The sequence below is a fragment of the Pseudophryne corroboree genome, chromosome 3 (assembly GCF_028390025.1).
Source record: "Pseudophryne corroboree isolate aPseCor3 chromosome 3, aPseCor3.hap2, whole genome shotgun sequence".
NCBI classification, from domain to species: Eukaryota; Metazoa; Chordata; class Amphibia; order Anura; family Myobatrachidae; genus Pseudophryne; species Pseudophryne corroboree.
In genome coordinates, this window is record NC_086446.1 from 586,098,475 (window position 1) to 586,111,103 (window position 12,629).

The window sequence follows — 12,629 nt, forward strand, 5'->3', positions numbered from 1 at the left end:
GATTCACGCTACATGTGAATTCTGCAAAATGCATGGATTTGACTTTATTCCAATAAAGGATCTGTCCATTCCATTTTGTCACTACTCAAAAATGCTAAATACAATTTAGTTCCAAGAACAGTTCTCAAATTTGTTAAGCAAACTTTTACAAAGCTGCAAAAGCAGCCAAACTATTTAAGAACCAAGGGGGATCATATGGTAGCATGGACGGTGTAATGGTTAGCATTTCTGTCTCACAGCACTGAGGTCACTGTGTGGAGTTGTATATTCTCTCTGTACTTGCATGGGTTCATCTCACAATCCAAAACATTTAGGTTAATTGGCTCCCAACAAAATTGACCCTACAGATGTGTCCATTTATACTGTTGCCTGCAATGCTTTGCATTCCACTACCGCTACCCGGAAAACACACATCTCTCTCTCAAGCCGGCACAGGTAGTAAGACAGCGATGCACCCACTACCCACAACTCTGCGGGGGCACCAGGAAAATATGCTCCCGCTCCCTAGGTTTTTAATAGTGCACCGAGGTGGAAACGAATGTACGCACGCACCCGCTACTTGTAGCAAAACAAGGCTGCTGGAGGCATCGGCAGGCGCCGCATCGTGGCAGCGCTAGAGTACATTGCCTCCCGCAGCAGCAATAGAAGAGGACACATCTGTAGAGTGAATGAGTATGCATGTACATGTGGTAGGGAATATAGATTGTAAGCTCCACTGGGCAGGGACTGATGCAGACTTGCCTACTCTCCCGGATTCTGCGGGAGACACCCGGTTTCTAGGGTAGTCCCCCACAGCCCCGGAAGAGTGGGCACCCCTCCCGCATTCTGCCCACTTCCTAGGAAAGTGGGCAGAATGGGGAGCTAAACAGTGCTGAATCGAGGACCCGGCGGAGGCGGCGGGGCTTAACGACGCGATTATATGCTAATCGCATAATTGAAGCTCCGCCCATATGCAAATACCGCCTAATCACGGTATTTGCTTGTGCAGTAGGTGAGACCTAATGACGTCATTGGCCCAGCCCCGCCTCCGTCGCCGCCCATCTGCTTCTCTTCTCCGAGTATCTCCCGGAGAGGAGAGAAGAAAAGTAGGTAAGTATGGACTGATGTGATAGCCAAATATTCTCTGTAAAGTGCTGCGCTATATAAATAACTGGCAATAAATAAATATGCCACGCCCACTTCAAGTTAGATAAGCACTATAATATTATACAGGCATTTACATAAATTTTCAAGGCTAGACAAGAATGATCTGCACTCTTGATATGACTGATAAAGAACCTAGAAGCTAGATCAGGGGCGTCTCTAGAGAGGAGGGGACCCGTGTGCAGACTCCGTGTGTGGGCCCCCCTCCTCTCCCGAAACCGGCGCGAGGCTGCTAGCCAGTGCCAGAGTCTACAGCGCATGCGCAGGATTCCGAAAAATGGTCGACGCACCATTTTTTGGAGTCATGCGCATGCGCTGTAGACTCTGGCACTGTGCCAGAGTCTCTGGTGGTCAGTGCACTAGCAGCGGTGCGACGGCTACGGGAGAGGAGGGGGCCCACACACGGTCAGCGATGGACTCCGGAAAGATAAGTATAGGAGACATGGGTGCAGTGTGTGCGGTGTGGGCCTCCCCGGAACTCAGAGGCCCGTGTGCACTGCACACACTGCACCCATTATAGAAACACCAATGAGCTAGATGATAACTTCAGCAAACTGTCAGTGTTTGAGGTTGTTTTTGTGTCACAGATGACAATAAATGCAGTCCCAGCTTCCTTTCCTACAACCATGATATTCCCTCACAGAAACTGGCAATGCACATCTAACATTAAGACATATAGATTGGTAAATGCACATCTAACATTAAAACAACTAAATGAGAACCAGCTCAGGAAGAATCATTACATCTTAGGCAACCCAGAGTGAATAATCAAACACTGGGTGATTTATACAAACTACGATGTCCAAAAAATAATCAAAGATATAATTGAATGGCTAACACATAAATAATATATTTATTAATTAGCAATAAGACCTATAAAATGCACTAATAGAATCCACAGTAATAATATTGAATATTACCATCATGCCACTAAGCATCACGGCGATAATTGGATGCACTCACCAGTCAGTTATGATACCACCGACATTGGGGGTCATTGTGACCTGATCGCTCGCTGCAGTTTACCGCAGCACAGCGATCAGGTCAGAACTGCACGGCTGTCGTTGCTTAGCGATCGCCTCTGTCTGATTGACAGGCAGAGGCGGTCGCTGGGCGGGAGGGGGCAGCACGGCGGCATTTGCCCGCCGTTTTGTGGGCGCGGCCCGGCCAATACAAACGTGGCCGGACCATGCAGGGGGCGGGCCGCAGCGACTGCGTGACGTCACACGCAGCCTCTGCGACCCAGGGCAGCGACGAGTAACTCCCGGCCAGCCACAGGAGCTGCGCTGGCCAGGAGTTACTCTTCAAGTACAAAAGCATCGCCGCTGTGCAATGCTTTTGTTCTTGTGCAGCGGGGTAGGGCCTGACATGCGGGGCGGACTAGCCCTGTGCTGGGCGTCCCTCCCGCAAGTCAGTGTAAGTGATCGTAGCTGTGCTAAATTTAGCACAGCTACAATCAGGTCAGAATGACCCCCTTTGTACGTTACCTGCACACCTACTGTTAGGGTCTCCTGCCCTGTGCTGCCACGTCGTCATGGCAACCGGGAGACAAGTGCTAGCGGAGTGACCTGAGCGCAGCTGATACTCCGGTTCGGGTCTTTTGCTGTGCAGTGGTTATAGGCTCTGTGCATGGCAGGGGCTCCGGTGCTGGTTTTTGTGCTCACAGTCTGTGAGGTCTGAGTGGGGCGTGGACAGCACCTGCTTTGTAAGGCCTCTTCTCAGGGTGAGCAGATGCTGCTGAATCTTTGTTGGTTAGTCAGTTTCTGAAAGTTAGCCAGTACTGTGTAGCTTTGTATTTGTTTGTTGCTTACTGCAAATAGGCCTGGGGATTTGGTATTACACTCTGCCAATCCAGACCTAGCAGTAAGACTGGAGTCAGTCGTTTAGCTTGCTGGGGTTCTGTTACTACTCTGTGAACTTAGCAAGTTTGCAGCTGTATTCTAAGACTTGCCTGTCTAATCCTGTCTCACTTTGCTAGGTGTCAGGGGTCAGTTTAGTGGCAGTAAGCTGAACCTGTGCACTGCAAGTGAGAATTAGGATTGTGGAGACTCTCCTTGTGTCTATCATTCCATCTCTGACCAAGGAGTTTACTGCCACACCCGTTGGTAACCCTTTAGGGTTTTGCTGTTGCCCTTAGCAACAGCATTTCGGGTTCTCTACGTATTAAAACACAACATCTTGCTTTTCCCATCTGAGCAGTTCTAATACAAGGGAGATACCCAGTTCCTTAGCCTCTGGGCTTCTCTGTTCACTTTGTGTGTATTTTGTTACCCTATCACCTTCTGTGTACGTTATGTCATATTCCCCAGTCTGTCTGTAAGTCCATTTGTTTTGCATAACAGTTCAAACACCAGTACATTCCTGCAGGCACTGGAGTGCATAACAGTCCTGACACCAGTACTTTCCTGCAGGCACTGGTGTGCATAACACCTACATGATTTGCAAGTAAAAGCTGCATTATGGTTGGCTCCGATGTGCCTTCCAGAACAGAACTGAACTATCCTATATTCATTTGCAATCTTAAAATCTCTTTCTTATGGTGTGTACACATGGTGAGATTTTTTCTTTCGATTTTGACTATATAGTCAAAATCGCAAGAAAAGTTAGTGCAAATCGCAAGGTGTTATGCCACTTGTGATCCCAATTTGATCCCGATGCGCGGTCCCGCCAGGTCGGCATTAGTGATGAGCGAGGTTCGGTTTTACTCGGTTTTACTCGGTTTTACTCGGTTCTCAAAACGGCATCTTATTGGCTATCCAAAACACGTGACATCCGTGAGCCAATAAGATGCCGTTTTGAGAACCGAGTAAAACCGAGTAAAACCGAACCCGCTCATCACTAGTCGGCATCGCAAGAAAAGATAGACTGTGCAGGAAAGTCAATCCTTGCTAGATCGGTGTACTATCTAGTTCATCTCACATGTCAATTAGATCTCACATAAGCCAAAATCGTAGGCACACATAGTCCATATCTCAAGAAAAGTTAGTCAAAATCAGTGGTGCTGGGCTCTGGGGAGTTCAGGGGAAATCGCAAAGTAAAAATCGGGCATAGCAAGGATCTCACCGTGTGTACACACCATAAGGAACATCATATATTGTTCCAAAATATATTAGTAGAGATGAGTGAAATTAAGCATCAGAGGTGTATGCATATAGTGACTTTATGGCGCTTCTCCAATATAAAGATCATCACTCTGTAGGAGTATAGACTGTCCCACTATTACATACATGTATGGAATCCAATGTGCAGTGAAATATTGGTCTCACCACTTGCATGCCTAATTTATGGTCCTGGCCGGTGTTACTGACTGCAAATGATCATTGTGAAATAGAGTGTTGAGTGACCCGGTATTTCAACCCGGGTAGCGAGCAGGGTTGAACATGGGTTCAATCTGGCTGGAGGTGCAGTGTAAATGGGTAAGCCGGGTCCACCCGGCACTCATTTACACCAAAGAAAGAGGCGACACTTGGAGATTATCTCATCTTCAAGCGCCGCCTCCGGACATGCCGGCAGTGACACACCAAGCAATAAGCTGGGTCGGGCCTCGAGTCTGAAAGGGGTCTCAGCCGGGTTGCACTCTGGAAGGTCTTGAGAAAGCTGCACACCTGCAGCGAAACATGTTGGTGGAGGAGCTTGGCATTTAAATCTGTGACACTGGACTTTGGATTTTACACCTATTGTGGCCTAGAGGAGCAACTCACCGCAGTGAAAGATCTGAAAAAGTGGAGGAGGACCAGAGCTTTAAATTGGACTGTGCCATCTGGAAGGGTCCCTACTACTGACCACCAAGCTGGTAATCATGCAGTAGCGTAACTACTGCCCCCGCAGCCCTCGCGGTGGCTTGGAGGCGCAGGGCTGCGGGGGCGCCGCCACTGATTTAGCGCAGATTGACATGCGGACGAGCCGTCCGCATGTTAATCTGCTGTCTCCCTCCTTCCCTAGCCGCTGCTGTAAGGAGGGACACGGAGGGCACAGCGCGCGCCTCTCCTGTGTCCCTCCTGCATCTCCGGCGGGTCTATTGAATGAAGTGCCTGTTCGTGAGCTCTGATTGGCTCACGAACCGGCACTTCATTTAACACACACGGCGGAGACGCAGGAGGGACACAGGAGAGGCACGCGCTGTGCCCTCCGTGTCCCTCCTTACAGCAGCAGGGGGAGCGGGGGGAGGAGGAGCTGTACTTGGCACTGGGGGAGGGGGAGCATATTTGGCACTTGGGGGACATATGTGACACTCGGGGGTATATGTGTACCTGGCACTTGGGGGGGCATATTTGGCATTGGGGGCATGTGTGTACCTGGCACTGTGGGGGAATATCTGGCACTGGGGGCATACGTGGCACTGGGAACACAGCCCTAGCAACAAGCATTACCCCCTAGCAACGAGCATGACACCCAGTGCATGAAACCCCTGGCAACGAGCATGACACCCAGTGCATGAAACCCCTGGCAACGAGCATGACACCCAGTGCATGAAACCCCTGGCAACGAGCATGACACCCTGAGCATGAAAACCCCTGGCACCATGCATGAAACCAAGAGCATGAAACCCCTGGCAACGAGCAGGTAATTTAAAAGTAATTAGAAGCCTTACTGTAGGACTTAATGTGTAATGGGCATTGCGGTGTGTGGCATAATGTATCACAGACATTGCGGTGTGTGTCATAATGTGTCACAGGCATTACGGTGTGTGGCATACTATATCACGGGCATTGTGGTATGTGGTATAATGTCTCAGGGGCATTGCAGTGTGGCATAATGTATAACGGGCATTGCGATGTGTGGCATAGGGTATAATGGGCATTGCGGTATGTGTCACAGGCATTACGGTGTGTGGTATACTATATCACGGGCATTGTGGTATGTGGTATAATGTCTCAGGGTCATTGCAGTGTGTGGCATAATGTATCACGGATATTGCGGTGTGTATCATAATGTGTCACAGGCATTACGGTGTGTGGTATACTATATCACGGGCATTGTGGTATGTGGTATAATGTCTCAGGATCATTGCGGTGTGTGTCATAATGTGTCACAGGCATTGTATGTGCTATAATGTATCAGGGGCATTGCAGTGTGTAGCATAATGTATAACGAGCATTGCGATTCCTGTCATAATGTGTCTCAGGCATTACGGTGTGTGCATATTATGTCATGTGCATTATTGTGTGTGGCATAATGTCTAAGGGCCATTGCAGTATGTGGCATAATGTATACTGGGCATTATTATAAGGAGGAAAAATGACAAATAATGTAAGGGGCATGAATCAGGATTATTTTTCTTTCCTGTGGTGGCCAACGTCTGGGCGTGCAAGGTGCAAAACTGGGGTATAAGGTAGTCTTTTCCTGCAATACTACGCCCCTTTTTGCAAAGCCACGCCCATTTCAACAAAGCCACACACCCCTTTTTGGCTTCTAAACCCATTCTAATTGACAGTGGTGACTTATTAAGTACCCAAAAGCATGTACAGCAGTGTGGAAGTAGTAATAATGGATGTCCAAGGTTAAGGTATGTTGTGCACCTACCTGCACAATGCAAATCACCATCTGTCTGAGATAACCCTGTAGGATCAATCAGAGCACCATCAGCAGCTTCATGAGTTTAATAGTTCCCATATTATACCTACAGACATCATACTTATTCCATGAATGTGCAAAGGATAGCACCAGAGCACAATATTGGGCAATTTGGCTGGATGATATAAATAATTTTAAAATCACAAGTGTTGTAACTGGCTATCCTGATTCATCCCATCATGCCTACATCCTCAGCAATTTATCCCTGTCTGCAAAAATTCTTGTGGGACAAATGCCAGAGGGATGGTTGTTGTGTAAGATACCAGTATGTGCTAATAAAGCAGCTAATAGTAATTGTTACAATATTATTCTAATTAGTTCCCCTTCCACCAAAAAAGGTTATTTTGGCTATGGCCGTTGCTCCTGGCTTCTGACTCCATTGACAAATCATCAAACTCCTGCTGAGCATAAGTATAAAGAGGCATAAATAGCCACCCAACCCATGACAGAGTGCACCTATGGTTTATTTCTTTTGAAAAAATTATTTGGAAGACACATTATAAGCAAAATTGTTCGATATTGTGCTCTGTTGCACATAATTACACATAACATAAACCACTCCCATCAGATTATGTAATAAACAGGTAGCAGGCAGAGAAAAATCGATTTTTAGTAAAAAAGGGATTTTAAAACAATTTTAGAAACTCAAAAGGAATCGATTTCAATCGATTTAGAAAATCCATAAAGTGGTTTTCAAAATTGAATTTTAGTAAATATACCCCCTGGTCCTCCCGGCTAGAATATGACGAAGCTCCCATACTATTAGGCCATGGTTTGAGAGCACTGGTCTGGAGAATGGGTTTACTGAAGTCCATTTTTGTACAAACTTCCCTTGAGCTTGCGTCTTTCCCAGAGGAACATAATCTTGGTTCATTATAAGTTATAGCTCATCTTACTCTCTATATTTCACCTCTATATTAAAAAAAAAAAAAAATACTGTACTTGGATGTTTCCTCAACTTTCCATCACAAAGAGCATGTATATTCTCAGTTCCTAGTCAAACAATAAGCACAGGATGTAAGTTATTGCCTTCTGTATAAGTTTCTGCTGTTACCAGGAGAGGCAATTGACGCAGCTTCGGCACTACCCATCCACTTTCCTTATTCTAGAGTAACGATAAGCCTTACTGTACTGCGCAACTACAAAACATTTAAAAGGTGTCATATTTCAGCAGAAGGGAAATGACACACAAAAAGCTGACATATTTAGTTAAATATAAAACATTGGGGATCATTCCGAGTTGTTCGCTCGTTGCCGATTTTCGCTATATTGCGATTAGTCGCTTACTGCGCATGCGCAAGGTTCACAGAGCGCATGCGCTTAGTTATTTTACACAAAAGTTAGGTATTTTACTCACGGCATAACAAAGCTTTTTCATCGTTCTGGTGATCGGAGTGTGATTGACAGGAAGTGGGTGTTACTGGGCGGAAACCGGCCATTTTATGGGAGTGTGCGGAAAAACGCAGGCGTTCGAGTTGCAAAACGCAGGAGTGGCTGGAGAAACGGGGGAGTGGTTGAGCGAACGCTGGGTGTGTTTGTGACGTCAAACCAGGAACGAAACTGACTGAACTGATCGCAATGGCTGAGTAAGTCTGGAGCTACTCAGAAACTGCTAAGAAATTTCTATTCGCAATTCTGCTAATCTTTCGTTCACACTTCTGCTATGCTAAGATACACTCCCAGAGGGCGGCGGCCTAGCGTGTGCAATGCTGCTAAAAGCAGCTAGCGAGCGAACAACTCGGAATCACCCCCATTATTTCAGATAAAATAATACCCCAGGTTTTGATATCAACTGATATCCAATAGTATGCTTACTTACTTTTAAAAGATTTTTTTTTTTTTCAGTTTTTCTAATACGTCCTACAATTTCCAGCTGGAAGAACAGTGGTAAATCTATCCTTAGGACCACCTCTGTTCCAAAAATACATTTTTAAAAATGTTACAAGCCCAAAAGAATGAGGCCGCACAGATGTGCAGCCAAATGGAGATGTGCCAGAAAATTAGCTGACTGTAATAGTATAGACTGATAGACTGTATATCATTATCTAGTAGTATAGACTGATATCAGACGTGTTTAAATCCAGTCAAAAGATGATGGAGCCATGTGTGGACATGATAAGTAGGTGGGTTTTTGGCTACATAGACAGGTGCCTTTTGTAATAACAGATTTGCAATACCCCAGTCAGCTGAAAGTCACAATTAATATTACCTGTTCTAAGATGATGCTATCTTAACAAAAACATCTTAAGCTTATCATACACTTAGTAATTTCGTCAACAATATTAAGTAAATGGCCAATGTGTGGCATAACAAAAAATTATCCTAATGCCAAATAATCCATCAAATACAGTAGATGGTTATTATTGACAGTTTCTGCATGCAGCTAGAAAATACCCTCTCTCAGTCTATCTGTCAGTTGGAATCTCGAGTGGGTGTTCAAAACTCGGATCAGCACTCTTTAATAAGTTGGATGGATGGCTTTTTCACAAGTCCTCAAACCTATATATATTAATCAGGTGATATCACCCTTGTTAAAACATTGGAAAAGTCTAGTTAGCAAAGAGTTAAAAATAGAAATTGAATTTTACCTTGTCATTATTTTCCCCAACACTACAGTGGCAGGGTCATCTTCTTTTTATACCACTAGAATGCCTGCTGAATCTATCTCTCACCTCGCCTTTGCATAGAATACCATCTGAGAAGACAGATAAAAAAGGTAAATGAGTAAAAAAAAAAAAAAAAACTGCTTCAGGAATATTGGCAGCTGTGATACATACCGTAAGTTGTTCAACTGAAATTCCTTTAAAATTTGATTCCCTTCTTACCTAAATTATATATTTTTCTTTACTCTATTCCCTTTTGTTTTCTTACTTTCTAAGTTGACTAATACAGGCACTATTGTCTTGTTGTAAAACACCACTATTGTGTTCTAAAAAAAAATCATTAATAAAAATGATAACACATATAAACACCTGATAGTAATTATATCAGACCAATATCCCTTTGTACCTAGTACACTTCCTTATGAAGTAACCAGGGCTGATTTAATAAAATATAGTTAAATTAAAGATATTAGATTTGACTTTTGGGAGGAATTCACCATTATAATAAAATAAAACAAAAAGGTTAATCTTAGCAGGTGTGACAATACTGTGATCTTTCATGTCTCCCTGTAATGCACAGCCAATCTCTAGTCTACCCCTGCTTCCATGCCACATCTTGCAAACACAGAGCCTGATTCAGGTTAGTACGTAAACCCAATGGTTTACATACTAACTTAATGGTGGGGGAGTCCTGCACGATTGCTCGAGGTCCCCCATTAGCTGCAGCATGATTGGATGGTGGGCTGTTCAGGCTTCCAGTGACAGTAAATCTGCATCAGAAGACACAGACCCTGGCCTCGCCACTCCAGAAAACTGCGCAGACAAACCCCCGTTTACGGGAATGCTCGCACTAACCCCTCTCCTCCCCAAACAGGGGGAAAGGCGTGCGACAATGGAGGAACTGTTCTGCACATGTGCAGAACAGGTCCTTCACATGTGCAGTCCTCTCACAATCGTAGTTGTACACAAAGGGGTCAATTCAATTCAACGACAGTTGAATAGCGCCAGGAATTAGCTCCCGGCGCTATTCAATACAGCGCCAAGTGACACTCAATTGTCGGGAATTCTGCTTTCACCCCCGCGGAATGAGAGAGGAAATCCAACAAAAGTGCTGCCGCGCGGCCGGTGCGAGGCTGATTCTGTCGGGAATCAGCATCACGGCGAGGAGTTAAGTCGGAGAATGCCCGTTCTCCCGACAAATCAACCTGTTAAGTCCGGGAGAACGGGTATTCGCAGACTTAACTTGAGCTGAACTGAATAGCGTCGGGAGCTAATTCCCGGCACTATTCAACTGTCGGTGAATTGAATCGACCCCAAAGCATCAGGTTTGCATACAACTATGAATCGGGCACAGTATGGGTTACGTGTGAGGGCAAGATGATAGATGCAAACTCATCCAATCACATGTGATCAGCCCCGCGGACATTTTCAGGATAGTTTACACCCCCTGCGAGCCACATCGAAAGGCTACTGTAATTTAGTTAACAACAATCAGCGCTGTTTGAGTTAGATAAAAGTCACACAGCTTTCAACAGTTAATTGCACATTTAATTAGGGCGTCTAAAGTGCAACAATGGATATTAGAGCAGGGACCGGATTGCAGCTTACTTGTACATTGGCTCCACCATTGTGAGGATCCCTTATAACCATGTTCTACAACAGGAGAGGGAGTCAGAGGTCATAATTTAAATGACAGGCATAGCGTACTGTTTCAGAGGTGGATGTTATTAACACAGTCTCTGCGTTCTTGGGCCTGATTCATTAAGGATTGCAAATGCAAAGCACATTTGCTGTCTTTAGCAATGCAAATGCAGGAGGAAGTGCATACCACCTCCTCCCTGCATTTGCAATCGCATATCAGATGAACATCTCGACAATCTCAACCTTGCCTTCTCAGTGCAGCTTAGGGGGGCCAAGGAAACTATGCCTCACGACACAGTCCTTGGCCTCGCCACTCCCGGAAAATGGACACGCTCCCATTTTCCTATACTCCGGCCACACCGCCCCGTTCCTCCTTACTGAGAACGCCTCTGCCTGTCAATCAGGCAGAGGCGTTCACATATCTGCACCACAACTGCAGGATGTGAACATCGGGGAAATGCAGTATATGCAGATCCTTACTGAATAAGCCCCTTTGTCCGCAGTAGCTGTGCGAAATAAGCTGCAAGAGACGTCTTAAGTAAAAAGACAACCACTGCCTGCTTCTGTGAGCAGCTACTGCGTCAGAGGATGCAGTATCCGATCATCCGCGTGACCATCGGACATCTGAGTAACTCTGAGGCTACTCAGAGTGTCCGGGGAAATCACGCTGCCCGAGACACTGAGTGATCACGGCGACTGCATAATATCACACGCAGCTGCCGCGATCGTGAACATGGCGGCGGGGCTCATGCTGCGCCAGCAGGAGGCATCACTAATTTCTACGATGAAGCAGATATTGCGAGGCGATCAAAATTTCTGCTTCATCAAGGGGGGGAGGCGCCGGTCAGCATGCTGGGTAGCCTTGTCCTGCGATGGGCGGCCCCCAGCATGCTAGGAAAAGGAGAGAAAATTCTGATAATTAGCAGAATTTGCTATCCTTACTGAAGTAGGCCCATAGTGTAAACTAGCTTTGCTGAATTCATCCAAGCATAAAAAGAGATGCTGATGTACACAATTACAGATCAAATGGACCCCCAACAGGTGGTTATGAGACCAAAGCCTCAGTTACAGCACTGGTTAAAGATGTTATGCCCTGGCACACCAGCCTCCAGTACTTCTGCTTTCCTCTCACCCATTGATGGTAGTCACAGTAGCTCCTCCACCAACATATTTTGATATACATCTTGAAAAAGCCTGTGTGGTCAAAATATATGTATATATATACAGTGGGGATTGAAAGTTTGGGCACCCCAGGCAAAATTAATTTTAATGTGCAAAAAGAAGCCAAGGAAAGAAGGAAAAATCTCCAAAAGGCATCAAATTACAGATTAGACATTCTTATAACATGTCAAAAAAAGTTAGATTTTATTTCCATCATTTACACTTTCAAAAGAACAGAAAACAAAAAATGGCGTCTGCAAAAGTTTGGGCACCCTGCAGAGTTAATACCTTGTACTGCCCCCTTTGGACAGCTGAGACCTGGCAATGTCATGGATTGTTCTCAATCATCGTCTGGAAAGACCAGGTGATGTCAATCTCAAAGGTTTTAAAAGCCAAGACTCATCTGACCTTGCTCCAGCAATCAGCACCATGGGTTCCACTAAGCAGTTGTGTAGAACACTGAAACTAAGAATAGTTGACGCTCACAAAGCAGGAGAAGGCTATAAG

At 45.5% G+C, this 12,629-nt stretch overlaps 1 protein-coding gene across 3 annotated transcripts in view; it reads right to left on the reverse strand.

Moving 5' to 3' along the window:
• ADAMTS14 (ADAM metallopeptidase with thrombospondin type 1 motif 14) overlaps nucleotides 1-12,629 on the reverse strand; it is a 363,846-nt gene that overhangs the window by 337,163 nt on the left and 14,054 nt on the right. Inside the window, exon 2 of one of the 3 annotated variants that reach the window (XM_063961437.1) lies at nucleotides 9,306-9,412. The exons of the other annotated variants lie outside the window; for them this stretch is intronic. The gene's annotated coding sequence lies outside the window, so the exon portion shown is untranslated. The remainder of the gene's footprint in view (nucleotides 1-9,305; nucleotides 9,413-12,629) is intronic. 3 annotated transcript variants of the gene reach the window in all.